The sequence below is a fragment of the Ixodes scapularis genome, unplaced genomic scaffold (assembly GCF_016920785.2).
Source record: "Ixodes scapularis isolate PalLabHiFi unplaced genomic scaffold, ASM1692078v2 PGA_scaffold3__209_contigs__length_174095766, whole genome shotgun sequence".
NCBI classification, from domain to species: domain Eukaryota; kingdom Metazoa; phylum Arthropoda; class Arachnida; order Ixodida; family Ixodidae; genus Ixodes; species Ixodes scapularis.
In genome coordinates, this window is record NW_024609868.1 from 114,179,904 (window position 1) to 114,198,412 (window position 18,509).

General features: G+C 43.5%; 1 long non-coding RNA gene across 2 annotated transcripts; it reads right to left on the minus strand.

Moving 5' to 3' along the window:
- Nucleotides 1-365: 365 nt before the first annotated feature.
- Nucleotides 366-16,839, minus strand: LOC120845348. Of its 2 annotated transcripts, none has more exons than XR_005716630.1 (3): nucleotides 16,802-16,839; nucleotides 15,877-16,237; nucleotides 366-1,135 (listed from the first exon to the last, which is right to left on the minus strand). It is a non-coding gene; the product is annotated as an uncharacterized LOC120845348 (long non-coding RNA). The 2 variants fall into 2 exon arrangements; XR_005716629.1 differs by having other exon boundaries at nucleotides 16,787-16,817.
- Between the last annotated feature and the right edge of the window lie 1,670 nt (nucleotides 16,840-18,509).

Sequence of the window (18,509 nt, forward strand, 5' to 3'; positions counted from 1 at the left end):
ACCATTCTTTTCGATCCACAGATATTATCCGCCTTCTGCGCCTTTCAGTGTCCGCCGGGAACTTGTAGGAATTCACTCCGCTACTTTTGCTGTGCGTTTCGGTGCAAATAATGGCTACACAACTTTCCGGCATGCTGAAATGCCATGACGCCCATGCAAAACATGCGCCCTTCTGCCCACACCACCCGGCTCCGGCGCGCAATCGCAGCGCCGCCGCAGCTTCGAACCTTCAAGCCTGCACGTCGGTCCAAACAGCTCCTACGTTGCTGCGGCACGAGTCCATGCCGCTCGCCTCACAAGAAAAGCACTGTTACGATAGAGAGTAAGAGGCGACACCGTACTGAAGAAAACTATTTAATGTCACAAGATAGACGACAAAACATTGAACTGAAACAGATAGGCTCACGAAGCGTCGACGCCATGGTTGTAGTTGTTGCTTCAAAGTTCGTTGTTTCCACGCCATCAGAAGTGTCTTTCTCCTCTTCTGTTCGTCAATATACTTGCGGCTCTCATCTAGTGTTAACTTTTAGAGAGGCTGTTCCCTGTTTGGTTTAAAAACAATTGGCCCACGCAAGCCAAAAAAGAAAACTAGTTTTTCTCTGGAAAAATGGCTGGGTAAACGAGACTTGCGCAAAACATACAAGATGACAGGTCTGTTTTGGCAGCACGCAATCTCAAATCCAGGAAGTGCAAGCATTGCGCGCATCCGCGCTACGCATTTTGGAAAAAGAACAATTACTATGGCTTCTTTCACTTTATATATAGAGCCTTAACTTAGTCTGCCTCAACGGCGACTTGTCTCTCAGCTGTAGATGAGCGATTTAGCCAGTGCGGTACAACCACTAGCCTATAGGGTCTTTGACGTGCACCACGCAGTAGTGATACACGACTGCACGCCGGTACTATAGCTTATCCAGATCGAATCGGGGAAGAGTGGGGATTGAACCCAGGATCAATGGACTCTGCAGTTTCGCTTTATGTGGGGTCGAAGTAGAAGCTACGAGCACGAGCATGTTGCCCTGAGCGATGCTTGCACTGCACGAGCGGACGTTCTTGGCAGGCAGCCTCTTGTAGCTTCTGCCAGTTGGCTGCAGTCACAGCGCTCCCTTTTTACAGCGGAGCTGTTAAAGGGTAACTGCAAAGAAAAAAAAGATTTTTTTTCTAAACAGCCTAATTGGGACAAGCATGTCACAAAACAAATGTTCAGCAAAAAAAATGATTTTTTTATCAATATTTACGCCACAGGACGTAATTTAGTAGAGTCAGAACCTCTCCACATTTGAAACTCCCGCTCTTTCGACCCCCGCGGAAGGGGAGTACGCCCCGCCCCTCACTCTCCTTGCGTTGTGGAGTTGAACGACGCAGCGTCTCGACTTCCGGTAAGATCTGGCAACTACGCCAGGCCGCGGTATTGTTTTGGTTTGACGCGGTTCTGCGAGCACATGTAGCGAAGACGTGGCCGGAGAAGTGCCCCTGTGATGTTCCCGGAAGACGGAAAGTATCGTTCGTAATCGTCGTGCGCGCTTTGAAAGCGAAGAGAGTCACAGAATCCGCGAGTGCGCAACCACAAGCCAAGGTTCACGACAGCGCTGCGTTGGTTTCGGCGATCTCGTTCTGTTTGGTGCAACACGGCGATGCGACAGAGCCGCATTGTGTCGGGTTAGCACCGCATTACACACACCACGTTCGTGGTGTGTGTAATGCGGTGCTAACACAGAGCGCAAATTGGTTGTTGTGGGGTTGACGTTCAACCAGTTAAGTCCCGTCGTCGTCAGCTGATCCAGTCAAACTGGTCCGGGAGGACGCTGGGAGCGTTTTTAAAAGTAAATCTACCTCGTTCTGTTTCAAAATGTGGAAGTTTCCCGACGCATACCGTGAGTAAAAAGCTACGGGCGTTTTCAACAAAATTACGTCGTTTTAATTGAACAATGGACTCCGAATTGTTGTCCTAAATCTGCCGTTTTTATGCTTTGTGTTGGACTGCGTTTGCACAGCGACGTGTTGCATCGTGCGGTGTAAATAAATTTGGGCACGATTTCGTACCTGCCTACAGATGCATGAACTGAGACCATTTATACGTAGTGGACATAGTGCTTTTTTATTTTCTGTCTAGTCGCGGACGTTAGGTGCACACGGGGCGAATCTCGACGGCCTCCAGAGCGATATGACGAGAGCGTAACTAGACACGTTGGTCGCTACGCGAACGCCCGATTGCCTCCAGCCAAATAGCATTCCTTTCGGGGCGACATGGCTGCTGGAAGGCTCACTCTCGGGATCACGCATCTGACATCTCCGAAAAGTCAGCATTTGCACGCGCAAACAAGCAAAAAGAAAAAAAAAACAAAAAAAAAACACGCTAAGCAAGCAAAAAGGAAAACGAAAGAACAGCGCAATGAAAGCCAAAACCCCGCGTCGCTTCCTATCACTAACACCTGCGACAGCCGCTAAACACACACTACTTCACTTCAAGAAATCTCACTCAAGCACCTGGGTCAGCACGAAACGACGAAACACTGATCACTTCGGCGAAACGATTAGTCGGGGTAGGCGAGACAGGTGGGAGCAGAGACTTCGGCGGCCATGAAAGAATGGCGAAGCTTTTGTTTGTATGAATCCAAACGGAAGTGCCCGTCTTGTAAACCTTTTGTAAAGAATAATAACTCTCATCACATGGGTTATTCTTTAAACGTAAAAATATGCTGTTCAAAAGGAAATTGCAACATATAACAAAGGTTTAACAAGCAAGATCTAAGCTGTCAATCAAACTGTTAGCCAATGAGAACCTTTTGGGATTGACGTCACATAATCACAACTTCGTGGCGCGCGATTTAAAACGGACGAAATAGCCGCAAACTAAAATGAGTCTCACGCAATAAATATTGCTGTAAAAAATGTTTTTTCTCGCGGAAAAATTGTTTTTTGACATGCTTGTCCCAACTAGGTTATTTAAAAAAAAAACTTTTTTTTCTTTGCAGTTACCCTTTAAAGGGACACTGACACCCCCCAAAAAATATTTTTCATTTTTTGCCAGGCGCTTCATTATGGTGTCGGAGGACTACCCAATTAATATTTTGCAACAGAGTAGCGTATTTTTTTAATAAAGTCAAAAGACGCAACTGCTCGAAACCGAAACCGAAACCCGACGGAGGTCGGAGAAGTGGAGAGAAGAGAGTGGAGTGGCGGAAGTCACGTGGCTACACCCGACCGTGTTTTTTTGTTTTTTTTTGTCTCTCTCCTTTTTGTAGCAGACGACATGCGGCGTACGGGAACTGTTCGCCGTGGGATTCTTTTGCAGTTATGTATGTTCCGCTCGTTGTTCTGTACTCCAAGATGAGTTGTTTTGTACATTGAGGAGTTGGAGATGAGTAGTGAGTGCCCGTGGTGAATTTTGATCGGCTCCGAAAAGAATACACCCAAGATGTTGCGTGAAGCGCTGGCTCACATGTCCTGCGTCCGAAACAGAAGTGGCATTGTGCGACAGAGTTGCCGAAAGATCAACGGGATCGGGACCAATGGCTGGCTGCATTTCCTGTAGACCATTTACGGGCACCTCGGAAAGCGGACGCTACCTGATTTATATGATCCTTGCATTTTGTGGAAAGTGATTACATTGAGTTCGCAGGTGTCAAAAAGGAAATCCCACACCATTTAATTCAGCGACGTGTCGTCCACATTTTTTTCTTATTTTTTTTTTTGTTTCTTCAGTAATAATTGTAAAAAAAAAGAAATGTAAACATCAGAAAATATTATAAAAAAAAGCTTCACGGGGGATCGAACCCGGTCCTACCTCGTGTGAAGCGGACGTCTTTCCCGCTGAGCTACTGGGGCATCTCTTTGCTGGGTGATCTCTTTCCTTAGTAACAAATCAGCTGGTAAACTGTAAGTTGGAAAGTTGGCTGCCGATTTTCCTCCAGCAAAAGCACTCCCGGGTCGAAATCGGGAAGCACCACGCATTGGCGACATTCGCACCTAGTAAAGAAATCTTACGCGTGCATATTCACCTCGAAGTAGACACGTCGTGCTTGACGTTTGCGCGAGCGATGTCTTCAGCCACGAGAAGGGAGCGACGGCTCGGCGACGTCTTCGTGCAAATCGGCATGGTGGTCGGGCGTTTCGTACGGGATGATTACCAATTCTTTTGATCATTCCCAAATTTCTCTTTTAAAGGCAGACAGAATTCGCCGGTACCGCGAACGACAGTTCTGAAATAGAGGTCCAACGCCCGTCGTCCGCTGGCATCGCCGTCCCTGCGAGTCCCACGATACGCGAAACGACGCACGCACAGAATGCTTCCGGTTGTCTGTGGAACTTCTTTTTCAATCAACGTATTTGCAGGTTTTTAGAAGCCACAAAAAATGGGTTTCATATTTTTTTCTATTTTTAATATTGAGTGTGTCCCTTCAGTGACCCACGACTTTGATTAAATTTGGTGGTCGCATCGATACCTTAGAAAACGGCCCGTGACCGCGGAAAAGAGAGTGAGCGAGACTCGAACCGGCCAGTTCTTGATCGGCGGTTTTCGGGCGGAAAGAAACCGAATTTCGAGCCGCAAATTCTGTTCTGGGTAGTTGAGCTCTCATATGTCACGTACAACTAAAAACCTCGGCGAGCATAAATACCCTGTCAGTGTCCCTTTAAGGGCTAGTTTCCCCCGGATCGTGTCCGTGTATGTCGACACAAACCTACCTGGACAGCTACCGCCATCTATAAGCGACAGTGGCAAGCACACCGCCAGTATGGTTTCCGCCGTCGCTCGTAGATGGCGGCAACCTTTTCAGCTATAATATAAGAATGGATAGTTGGGCGCGTTGGTGGGAATTCATCGTAGGAGACAGCGCGAAAAACAGACGACGACTAAGAAGAAGCACACAGTGTATAGAGTACAGCTCCGCTGGTCTTCTTTCTTCACGAAAGTGGAAAGGCTGAACTTTTTTTGTCGTGCTTTCTGGCAATTTTTTTTTTCTAGTGCAGCGCAGAACAAAAGGTTTCAGCCCTTCCACTCTGGTGATGAAGGAAGACCAGCGAAGCTGTACCAAAACCTCCCTAGTAAAGCATTTGGCTGTACTATGGTGGGAATGAAGTAGTGACCGGCCGCAAGCCAGCAAGCCAGGGTGGAAAGGTTAGACAGTCACCGCCATCTATAAGCGATGACGGCAACCAAACAACCGGCAAGCCGATTGTCTGGTTGCCGCCGCCGCTCATAAATAGCGGTAGCTGTCCAGACTTTGGTTTCATCATTTGTTTGGTCACGCTACTGGGGAAACTAGCCCTTAACAGCTCCGCTGTAAAAAAAAAAAAATACTTTCGCGAGGTCAATTCCCAAACAAGGTTTTCATGCTCTGTGCAAGGATGAACTAAGGACTTTCAGACGCACTTTTCTTAGGGTGATGACATCTCGCCATTTTGCTCCCGACCTTTATGTTTCTCTTTTCAGCGATAGCTGTTATGGGCTCTTCCTACAACTAAAAATGACGTCCGTTGTTGAGGTTGTAGCTGTTGATGTTGTAGTTGGCGTAGTAGGGCGTATAGTGCCCGTCGTCGATGTTGTCAAATTCTCAAAAAAGATCGTCCGCTGCCCGCGGGAATCGAAACTGGATCCGCTGCGTGCAAGGCGGAGACGTTACCCCAGAGGCTACGCCACAACGTTAACGACCCGCTTTATTCTTTGTGTTTTTGTAGTACCCGATGCCCAATGCACACGTTCATTGGGAAGTATACGAGGCGAATGAGGAGACGCCATTGAATGAAAGCGGGCTGGGCGTGTTTCAGGGCGTCTTCACAAATTTGAATGAGGCCAACCAGAAGCCGGAAATAATACCTTGGCAGTGATTTTTTATTTATTTATTCAGATACCTACAGCGCCATGGGGCATTACAGTAGGGGGGGAGAAGTTGGAAATGAAGAACACGAATAGTTATACAAAAGTTAAAAGAGCAATATTCACAAGCCAGAAATCTTTCAGTATCACAACAAAGTGCAGGCTACATAAAAAATAAAAAATGCAGTCTACTAAACACTCCGAACGTTACTCAACTACTAACTAGACACTACGAGGTTAGTGTTGAATAAAACATATCGTTAGGAACAATGTTGACCACCGAGGCTGGCAAACCGTTCCAATCCCGTATTGTTTTAGGAAAAAAAGAGTTCATATAGACGTCACTTTTACAGCGGAATTCCTTGACCTTATACACATGATCTTTTCGTTGCGATATGTAATCTGGCGGGTGAAGGTAGGCATTTCTATCTATCCCAGTCCTACAGTGAAATATGTTATTAAAAAATTTCAGTCGAAGGTTCTTCCTTCTAAAGCTTAACTCCTTCCATCCTAGGCTCTGTTTCGCACGAGTCATACTAAGTCGCCTGTCGTAATTGTTTAAAACAAAACGGGCAGCCCGGTTTTGTACTTTTTCAAGTTTGATTATCTGGACAGCAGTGTGAGGATCCCATATAGTGCAGGCATATTCTAAAATTGAGCGGACATGCGAAAAATAAAGTCTCTCTTTCAAGGAACGTGGTACAGGCTTAAAGTTACGAGCGAGAAAGCCAAGCATTCTCGAGGCTTTAGAGACAGTATAGTCAATGTGCTTACTCCAACTTAGGGTCGAGGTTAGGAATACACCAAGATATTTGTATTCGTAGGCAACAGCGAAGGACAAGCTTAATAAGTGCGTCGGAGTAACTCTCGGTGACTGAAAACATGGTGATTCATAATGATTAAAAAGCGCAACAAGACGACCATTAATCATTATGAATCCCACGCATGCCCAACTTTCTAGCCTCGAAAACATGGTTCACGGAATGCTTCAATCATGGTCATCCAAAATCATGGTGGAAGGGCGCGACTTACGGAACGATCGACATAATCCGTACGCCAGGCGCCGAAGGCCGGGAGTCTGCCGTCCGAGCGGTCACACTCTGGTCGAGCAAAAGAGTTCGAGCGGCACCTTCGTTTCTTAGATCTTTTTGCATGATCGGAATCAAAACATCACGTGCACCATATTTTCAACCGTGAGGAGTTACTACATTTAACTTTTACGCTCTTATTAAAACTGTTTCTTGCTACCACCGCTAGGGGATTCTTTTCGGCTTTTGGTTGGCCAAGAGAGCATGTCAAGCCATCTGTCTGCGTCTGGTGCACGCCCTGGCTCTGCCTGCTCCTCCCATTGACCGAACTCTCTCTGTACGACTTTGGTTTCACCAGTCAGTTTAGTTATGCATCGCAGCCTCCTTAAATCGTAAGACTTGTTGTTTTTTTTGCTTTATTTCGCACGTGGGTTAGCCGTTTTGTGCTCTGCTTGTGTAGACTCGCAGCGGGGTCGTCCTGCCTGCTGAAAGACTACCGCTCCTACGATGCGTGCCGGCAGCGGTGGGGTCATAGAGTAATATACACAAGGTAAAGAGCGGACACTGCCATAGGCCCCAGCGGCCCAGATAGACCAGTGACAGGTAGCACTCCTAGCGGGCGGTATTAAGTATAATCTGATTCCGTTTCCGGTCAAGTTAGTTTCGGTTTCGGTTTGGGCGTTTCTGCTCCGGTTCTCCGACACCCTTCTCTCTCTCTTTCCTCCCCGCCTCGCTCGTCTCTCAGGAGCTCCTTGACTCTCGAAGCCGCTGTTTTTTGTTTTTGTTTTGTTTTTTTTAATACTGACGCACTTTTGCTTTATTTTTTTACGATAGAGTCCGTGCAAAATGTGTCAAACAATATTTCAACTTACTTCACGAAGCAGAAGTATATATATTTCTTGTTCTTTTTCTATTATAAAGCATTGAAGTTACACAATCGCCGCATTGACTCCTGGCTGGTGGAGCATTTTGGGGTCAACAACAGTAAGTGGTTCGAACACACTTTATTGGAGCATATTCATGTATACATAATTTACTTCAGAAGCTCTGTAAGTTTTATACGAAAGAGATCGATACTCACAAAAATAAATGAATATGAAGGACTTCGGCATTTCGTACACTTCGTAATAGATTCTTAGCAAAACCAAGTTAACAAAACCTTTCCACGGAGAACATGCTGTATGATACATTCACTTTCACGCCGACTCGGGTACGGGAAGTAAGTGCAAAAATAAATAAGACATCGCTATCATTACCAGTCATAAGAGCATAGTAACAGTGCGAAGCATACGCCGGATAGTATAAATTCCCGATTTCCGGCAAATATTAAAAAAAACACCAATTTTCATAGCCTCAAACTCACTGCGGGCGAGCCATTACCAAACAATGAGAACTCTATTCGAAATCTGACAAGATTCAACGTCCCTAAACATTCCCTGAAATCGCCCAGAAAAGAAATATGGCTTCAGAAAAAAGCGGCTAAAAAACTATGGACAGTGGATACAAAAGTGGATACATTTTCTTTCAAATATTTTTAGCCTCTATACACTATTTTCTATCGAAATTTTGTAGAAAGTGGACAAATATTTTTGTTAGGGAGCCGTGATACACATTCGCTGGAAAAAGGGGAAACAAATATTTGGAGAGCAAGCTTCACCGCCCACTTAATAAGCACTTTTTGTTTTTGGTTTGGCAACCGCCTCTGTTAATACACTATTAACAGTTAAACCGGTCTCGTTCTTACTAGCCACTGAAGAGTGCAACCGAACTTTGTCCAAATTCCGGTTAAGAAATCAAACATGTCAACACAAGCGTATTCTGCAAAACAATTTTAAAAACCCTTTGTGGTACTCCTCTGGGCAAAGGCTAAAACCACCCAGACCTCAAAGTGTGCTATACAAGGCGGAACACACTCCTCGAACATGTGTCACACTCTCTATTATGGGAAGAAAGTAATTTTCTAGTTGCTGAATGAAATAAAAGGCAGCCTGTGATGGTACTACTAAGTTCCCGAAGAATTTTTCAGGCACGTGGTATGCTTTAGGAACAAGACAGTACTGGTGAGGCCTGGTCAAGTCATTAGACTCATCCGATAGCAGCTGAGAACAGCCACAGCTGTAAGTTGTCTGTTCAAGCAAAAGCTTGATCAAACAGCCCCAAACGTAATAAAAACGTTGACGAGTCATCATTTATGATAGACCTGATGTCTGATGCCAGCTCAGAAATATCCTCTAGTGCCGGGAAGTTATCAATTGGAAGACGTTCTACAATGTCTGAAATTAAACTTTCATGGTGCGAAGATATTTGCAACTCCTTTAGGAGGTCAGCCTTGTCATCCTCTACGTTTTCATTGTCCGACAGTTTGAACAGTTTCGTTATCCAGAGGTGTTTTAGTCCTGAGGTGAACTGATGCACATTTTGGGTTTGTGTTGCAGCCCAGCATTTGTCGTATATAGCTCCAAAAACGTTCTCAAGATGTGTCTTGCTGCAGGCGTCGTGTAAGTAAGAACTTAAAGTCATGGCTGCTTGAAAGCTCATCCCAGAGCATGAGGGCACTTTTTATAGTAACTTGCCACCCAATGATGGCTTATGGCTGCCTCCTACTTTGGAACTGCCATGCTGAAATCCGTCCGAGTTACTGGTGGAGAAAATCAAGTATTTCAGATTCTCTCTTCAGAATGGCATGACGCAGCTTCTGCCCTGTCTTCTTGAATTTTTTAGCTATTTAGAGAATCAAAACGTATGCACATCCTATCACAGAAATAGGCTGTAGCGATGGTTATGCCAAGGAAGTTCCTTGGCATAAACAAGGGATATGATTGCAAGAAAGAGTGAGACACTCAGTACGTATGGGGCACAATTTTCTTCCATGTTACAGAAAGGTTCTTGAAAAAATGTGTCTCTCAGTAAGTTTCGGAGCCAATTGCAAGCTCATCTCATGGATAGAACAATAAAGTTCAACAATAGAAGACCACTCAATGACCTCATTTCCAATGCAAAGTTTGTGGGCTTGGAGATTGCTCTTGGTTGTTTTGGGAAGATGCGGAACATCAAAGACAAAGTAAACGTGCTCGTTGTCAACTTCAAAAAATGGCTTATCACCACACACACCAAGCTTACGTTTGAAGCCCCCTAACCACGGACCACAGCCTTTACTGTGAAGCCAACAGTCTTAAGCTCCCAAATGAGAGAAATGAGGAGACTGCGTTAAACAGAAGACGTCGTTGGAGTGTGCACAACAGTGTGTGCAAGGGGCTAAACACATCTCCTGGAAATTTCAGACAGCATAACAACCAATGCTCTATCTGCAGTGTTAGAGGTTCGTTAAACACCGTCATCTGTAAACCCATGGACAATGTCCTGTGCAGGGTCGTAAGTTAAATTATTTCTTTAAAACAATCTCATCGAAAATCAACATGCACACACGTTCAAGTGCAGCCAGACAGCCCGGCAGAAACAACAGCGCGAGAAGCTCGAACCGATCGGCTCCACGAATTCACGCCGAGCATGCGAGCACGCGGGCGGTCATGCGTCACCTTGATTGATGCAAAGTCGACCGAACATGATGCAGCAGAAAGCACAGATGGACGGCACGCACGGCACAGACGAACGACGCAGGGTCGAGCAGAGGCCATGCAGAATGATGCAGAGGCGACGGCGTGCAGGCAGGCAGGCCATGGCAGGCGCCATTCATCACGTGGTTTTTGTGACGTATTTGATTTAAACTATTTAGTCGTTTTAAGTACTTTAAACAATTTTAAAGCATTGCCATTTAAAAAATAAATACTTTTTATAGAAAGAGTTTTAATTAATTTTAACCAAATTGCAGAGAAGCGCCACGTAGCGGAGGGTATGAAACGCACTATCTGGGCCGCCAATCGGCTCCTGTGTCCTCTCTTTACGTTTACTATATTACTCTATGGTGGGGTAACGAAACTGGCTGGTGAGATCGGTCTATTACATATCGAAAGCGTTAACGCAAAAAAAGAGAAAAAAAAAACGATTTTTTTAACGCTTCGCCAACTCACGCGAGAGTGGCGCGTGAAGTGGGCCTCTAAACTCATCAAACTCAAAGTTGGGACCGAAGTTGACGGAGCTCACCGATTGGCCTATCACGACAATGACGTCGCGCTTTTTTCGCTGACGTCCAATAGGAGCACTTCGCGAACTTTCTGCTCCAACCTTACGTTTGACGAGTTTAGGGCCCCTGTCCGTGGCGCGGAGCACGCGAGCTCGGCCGCTCGTCCATCGTCCAGAGCGATGAGGGAAGATCGTGGAATCACGGTTGCCGAAGTGGTGTTTATCGCTGTTTCAATCAGACCTGAGCGCGTCGCGTTGAAGCGAGCAAACGAGCAGATAAGAAAGGATGCGCACTTGTGATATTCTCAGTGGGCCCGAGAACGCTCCGAGAACGCTCGCCAAGGATCAAACAAGGTCTTGGATCAAAGACACAACCAGCCCCGTCCGATTCCAACCATGATTTGTTTTCACGAGCCCATCGCGCGGTATCACACGGGCACGGCCACTCAGACTTGTACACGTTACTGAAAAATAGTAAGGAATTACAATTACAATTACTCAAGGTTAAATTGTAATTTATTACAATTACAATTACCCTCCCATAAAAGTAACTGACCGTTACTCCAAAAGGTAATCCGTTACTTTCGTGGCGTTACTTTTAACATTATTTTAGGAAATACTCAAGTAGGAAATAAAGGCAAGAGGGTCATTCAAGTTCTTATCGTTGCAATTTGTTCCATTTAATGACCTTGAGTATTTTGAGCAACACTGGCTCTCGAAAGTCTTGTCAGACATTTTGCGTTATTTCTTACTCAATATGTCGACTGCTACGCTGAACACCATTTGAAATGAGGCGCTAGATGGGAGTGCCACATTGTTCCTCACGAACGCTTCATGCTCTGCATTGAGCTTTTTCAGCGAAGCAGTGGAAGTACTATTTACCTCGAATGTAAAGCAAGTCTTTCAATTCAAGCTTTATTTTCCAGATATACACTGGAGGGACCTCCAGACAAAAAGCTGCTATGTGAGCAGCTTGACGGGGTCTGGGGTCCTGTAACAAATGACAGCAGCAACTTCGCGAAAATATCCTATGTACATTCTGTAAAGTATATAATATCACAAATTAATACATTTCTCACGCCACAACGTCAGACCAGCATGTAAAAAAAAGAAAAAAAGAATCATTTCTTATGATTTTAAGCAAAGTATGTGCGAAGTTTATTTTTAGGAAGAGTAAAAGCATTGCTACTATGAAGATGCCATTTATTTAAGAATGTTGGAATGTTGTAGTGAAGAGACTGAAGATTGTAGTTTGTGCAATTTCGAGGAACCAACCATTTCTCTGGAAAACGTGTATTCATTGTGCTTTCATGTAAAGTTAGTTCGGAAGTGCAATATAAAAAATTCATGAACGTAGAAGATGAGAAGCGGATTGAATGAAGTAGGCGGTACTCATAGAAATGTTCTACACGAATTACTTTGTATTTATGAAATAAGGATTCAGTATGATAGTTATACGGAACATCCGCAATAAAACGCAATATCTTTTTTGAAGTAATAGAATGCTATTTAAGTTTGTCTTCGTAGTTGTTCCCCATACCAAGTGACAGTAATTCAAAAGAGAACTGAATAAGGCGTAGTATATTTTTAGCTTAATGTTTACCGGCAAAAAACTACGGCACCTAGCGACTGCCCCCACTACTTGAGAAAGTTTTTTCGTAAATATTCAATGTGGTAATTCCACATCATATGTTCAGAGAAGTACACGCCAAGAGTTTTGTGTTGATGTACTATTTCGATTGACGCGTTTCCAATCACTAGGGGATTTGTAATATTTACTAATTTATTAACGGGTCTAAATAGAATTGCTTTTGACTTTAATGTGTTAATTTTTAAACCATTGACATCTGACCAAAAAAAAAAATTTCTAATACGCAATTTGCCCTTCTTATAAGCTCATCAACGTCATTACCGGAAAAAAGAAGACTCGTATCATCTGCATAAATTATAAATTGAGCTTGATCAGTAATGTTTACAACATCGTTTATATAAGCATTAAATAATAAAGGTCCCAGGATACTGCCTTGTGGAACACCACAAACAATGTTCGAGAACGGTGAGCGTTGACCGTCAATAGATACACTTTGCTGGCGATGCTCAAGGTATGATTTAAGCAATTCGAATGATATGCCGCGAACCCCATATTTATAAAGCTTAGAAAGTAGCTTTGTGTGATTGAGGCAATCAAAAGCTTTACTATAATCGATGAAAACAGCAAGTGTGAGCAGTCGTTTTTCAATATTTCCAAGTATAATTTCTTTCTGTAGTAACAATGCCGATTCAGTAGATTTACCTTTTTGAAAGCCAAATTGAAACTCTGTTTGTATAGAATGTTTTACGAAAAAATGTTCAATACGTTTAAATATAATTTTTTCTAGTCCCTTAGAGAAAATAGGAAGAATAGAAATCGGTCTATAATTACTCAACATGTTTTTATCCCCTCCTTTAAAAATAACTGAGATTTTAGCTAGTTTCATATTTTCAGGAAACTTGCCAGAAGCTAAAGACAAATTGAATATATATGTTAAGCATGGCGAGATTATATCTATAATAAATTTTATAGGTTTTATCTGTAAATCATCGATATCACAGCTCTTACTATTTCTTAACCCAATAAAAGTATTAAATATTTCTGTTTCATCTGTAGGTTTTAGGAACAAACTGTCATTGATTTCGTGAACAAACGATACAGCATTGTCACTATGCGGTCTGGGTGTTATATTTACGAAATAGTCGTTAAAAAGTTTTGCCAAAGAGACTCCAGACACAGTTTGGCCATCTACAATTAAGTCACCTATTTGTTTTGAGATTGTCCCGCGGTTCAGAGCTTCATTAACTTTTTTCCACATAATATCAGGTCGCTGTTTGTCAACGTCATTAAACATTTCTTTGTAGTACATATATTTCGCTTTTCGCAATTCAGCGGTTAACTTGTTTCGAAATTTCTTAAAGATGACTAATTTGTTTAAATCCCGTGACCTTAAAAACGCTTTATACAGACGGTCTTTTTTTTGCATCATTTTGATATGGACTGGAGTAACCCAAGGTTTCCTAATTTTCTTTGATACAGTAACTGTTACTTTCGGAAAGTGCAAATCGTAAAGCATCTTTAATGTTTGAATAAATTTATTGTATGCATTGTTTACATCTAGGAGAGAATAAACAAAGTCCCAATCTTGGCTTATTACGGCATTACGAAATGCGAGAATATTAGAATTTGAAATGTTCTGAAAGGTTATTGTATTTTTATTTTTATTTACCTGTTTCTTGAAATCGTGATTATAAAATGACAGAAATATTGGATTGTGGTCACTGATGTCAAAACTTACTGTGCCAGCAACTTTAACGTCTGTATTAGCATTAGTGATAAAAAGGTCGATGGAATTAGAAGTAGATAGAGTTACTCTAGTCGGAGATGTGATGACATTTGTAAATCCGGCGGAGTTTAGTGTAGTCGTTAGTCGTAAAGATTGAACCGAATTTTCAAGTATATTGACGTTAAAGTCACCCCCAGAATTAAATTATACTTATTTACTGACACAAATTCTAAGAATTGCTCAAGAAAGGAAACAAAGTTTTCAAAGTTTGCTGCTGGCGGGCGATATAAAACAGAAAATATATTTTTTCCTTGTCTTATGGTTAATATCTCGTAGTCGTTTGTGATTTTTGAATAACTATCCAATAGCTCCGCATGAAAGTTATGTTTGAGGTAAATTGACACACCACCACCACGCTTGTTACTACGTCGTAAAAGTAATGTTCTTAACCATCTAAATTAAGCATATCAGCGTCTTGCTGATACCATGTTTCAGAAAACATAATAGTATCAAATGATGTTTGAATTTCATCGAAAAGTGAAAAAAGTTGATCAAATTTATTTTTTATAGACCGTGCATTTAAGTGAAAGACCGTTGTAACAGATGGGTGTGTAAGGTGCTTACGGATTTCGCTAGGCAACACATATTCCACGTACTCCATGAAAAAAAAAAACACAAAAAAAAAAATCCAGAAATAATAACATGCCACAGAGGCACTGATTACGCTAACTAATCTTAACAAGGTCAGCTTCGCTAGCAATGGTGATGATAGGTGCGTGTTCAGCTTTACGAGCAAGGATTTTGCCATTTTGTACCCAGACAAATTTCCAATTGCATTGCCGCTTCTTTGTTACCGCCATCCCAAGGATTCGTTTGAGAGTTGCGCAAAGATGTTCATTCACAAAGATGGGTGCTTGCGAAGGAACGCCTAGGTCTGAGTTTGTAAGTCGTTTCTTTTTTGATTTTCCGAGCACCGCGTCACGTTTTTTCCGGTTCATAAACTGCACAATGATGTTGGACTTTTCGGCGTCTCGAGTTGGTACACGATGACATGCGGCGATATCAGCACACGTGATCGGCTCGCCGATCGCACCCCCCAGTTTATCAAGCATATCGTAAAGGTTTTCCTGATTGCGCTTCTCGACTCCCTTTATCTCAATGTTTCCGTTCCTAGAATACTGTTCGCAATGTGTTAACCGTTCCTGGCATTTCTTCAGTTCTTCCTCCATTGCATCACACTTTAGGCAAAGATTTGCCTAGTCCTTTTTCAGGTTTGCGTTTTCTCTCATGGCGGTTTGAAAGTCCCCCTGATTTCTTCAAACGTGGTATTCATGAAGGTCATGCTCTCTTGCACCACCTTTCAACTCTGTTCGTATTACACGGATATCTGTCCGTATGTCTCTTTCCAAAGATTCACGTAAATTCTTAAATTCTTGACGAAATTCCTCTTTGAAATCATTCAGTATTTTTACGAAATCCTTTGCCATTCAAATAAGCAAAACAGCAATCGAAGGACAGGGAGTAAAGGAACGCACTTTTAAAAGCGTTTACAGAAAAAGGAGGCAGTGCAAGTTTGGCAGCGGCGACGTAAGACCTTGCTGAAGTTTGCAAGTAGAAAGAAAAGTACACAAACCTGCAAAACAGCTGGTTGTAATCGTTGCTCTTATCCGTCGCCGCTGCCAAGTGCCAGCATACAAGAAGGCAGTCTTCTTTTGTAGTGCAGCGCAGGCGACACGGGACGGTCTTGACCAATGGCTGTTGATCCTATTTGATGCTCCGTCACGCTGCCGCTTGATGGTTGCGTAGGCTTGCGCAGGGAAAACTGGCTGGCTCAGGAAAACGGTGAAAAGGAAGTCGTTGTTTGTAGTGCAGCCCAGGCGACACTGGACGGTCTTGACCAACGGTTGTGGTCCCGGTGCGATGTTCTGTCACGCTGCCGCTCGGTGGTTCCGTGGGCTTGTGCCGGGAGAAACTGGCTGGCTCGGGAAAACGGCCTGCAAAACAGCTGGTTGTAATCGTTGCTCTTATCCGTCGCCGCTGCCAAGTCTTCGTCGTTGCAGCCGTTGCCTGCTATTCGAGAGACTTGGTAGATCGTTCCGATACCTCCGATACCCACGATGTCGGTACCCGATAACGATATGATGCATGCGCAAAGACGGCGGCGAAGTATCGGATGTCGTTATCGGAGTCATCAGACCGATCTACTAAAATTCTCCATTGTCAGAATCGCGAAGCTGCGGAAGTCATCATACATCTAGCCAAGAGTAGAATAAGAATTGATTTATGTCCATCTTACTATACCGACATTTATTGACAGACATTTCAAAACATAGTTCAAACAGTAAGGTGATAATTAAATAATAAATAAGGTTTGGCTCGATATTCTTGTTCCTTTGGGTCTGAACAGTTCGAGCCTCGGTTGAGACGTTGGTGAATAAAAAAAAAGTTTCCAGTATACAAATATAAGTAATAAAAGAAAAATAAGGACACTCATATCAACAATTAATTAGAACTTCGGTTAAAACAAGGAAATGTAAACGCACGTTTGCCGTGTGTACCTTTCTTGGTGCCGTTCAAAAACGCACGGCGCACGAACCGACTGCAGTTTACTCCGGTGTTCTCCAGATAGACGTCCGCTGATGCCGCGGGCAGCGAAGGGCAGAGTACTAAGGAAGCCGCGCTATGGCCCCACTCACGAGTTTCACTCTCTCCCCAAGCCCAGAATATCAAGTCTACGTCAGCCACCATTATGTTTTATTTGTGAAAATATCTGCTTGAGATAAGGTGCGTCCTGCTGGGGCAAAACAGGAAGAAGAAAGAAAGACTATTACCATTTTCCAAGTGCTCGCAGAAAGCTGACTCACAAAAAGAGTGACTGAGATGCAGACAACCTGGCTAGAATTCACAAATAAAGTGGTCCAACCATAGAAGTTGGACTACACAAAAGTAAGTAGCTTTTAAAACAGGGTCTAATAATGTGAAAGATGCAGATAAAAAAATCCTGTTTTCCAAGAGAAGATGATAAGTGTGCAGCAACGAACGAGGGTGCTTGTGGCAATAACACCTCCACATATTATCACATCTTTTTTAGTAGATTTTAGGGTAGACCGAGCGTTGTCTCGTGTTGTGACATTATGAAAATGGTTAATGAAAAAACAGTTAGGGCGCAGGCGAGCTGGTGTAAGTTTACCATTTTTTACCACCTGAGACTGGGTGGAAGAAACACGACGACGTCTTAACATTGAGACGTCGTCGTGTTTCTTCCACCCAGTCTCAGGTGGTAAAAAATTAAAATGGTCGTAGTCACTATAACCGAGAAGGACATTGTTAATTCTTTTCTGTGGACTTACTGCCTCGAGATTCTCGAAGAGGCACACAATCACTTGGTGTCCTTCTCTCCCTGTTTTCGATCGCAAAGAAAAAACAAAGGGACTAAAAAAAAGCGGATATAACTTGCCCCCCCCCTTTTTTTTGTAGAAGTGTTTTTTGTTTTTTTTTAACATTGTTGTTACGGTCTAAAAAAACAAAAAAAAAAAAAAAAACAGGGGCTTGGTGTTGCAAAAACAGGCTTTGCGGAACTGAAGAGTGCCAAGCCTCCCTTTGGGCACTGGTCAATTCGCGTGACAATGTCACTGCGCTCGACTCTACCAAAAAAAAAAAAAAAAAAAAACTAATTTAGAAAGGGGGAAAGGAGGGGGGCGGTTCTGAAAAAAAAAAAAAAAAGTAACGGATTACAAGAAATCCGTTACGTGAAAAATGTAAGGGAATTACTTTAAAATTACTCTAGAAAATATGTAATTATTCCGTTACTAAATTACTCATAAATGTAAGGGATTACAAGTAATTTCGTTACTTGTAACGGATTACGTACAAGTCTGCGGGCCACTCGATTAGGACTCCCCTTGGGAGCGGCCTGCCGTATGCCTCACTTCGCCGGTGAGAGCGATAGTTCTACTTTACCCCGCAGGCGCCAGCCGTGGCGCTCGTTATCGGTGAGAGATAGAGTTCCTGTATAGGCTCTTCAAGGGGTATCCACACGAAGGAGAACTCCGCGGACGGATGTCGTGACGTCAACAACCCGGGAAACTCCGTCCTCGGCTCCGCCGCGTGCACCTGCGGAGCTTTCAAGCTGACAGCACGAAGCCTCCGCGCCTCCTCCACGGAGGAGAACGGGAGAACGGCGCCGCGAGGCGTCAAAAAGGAATGACGTATGTCTCACGTGATGCGCGCTCCGCGGAGGAAAGGAGCGGATTTCTCCTTCGTGTG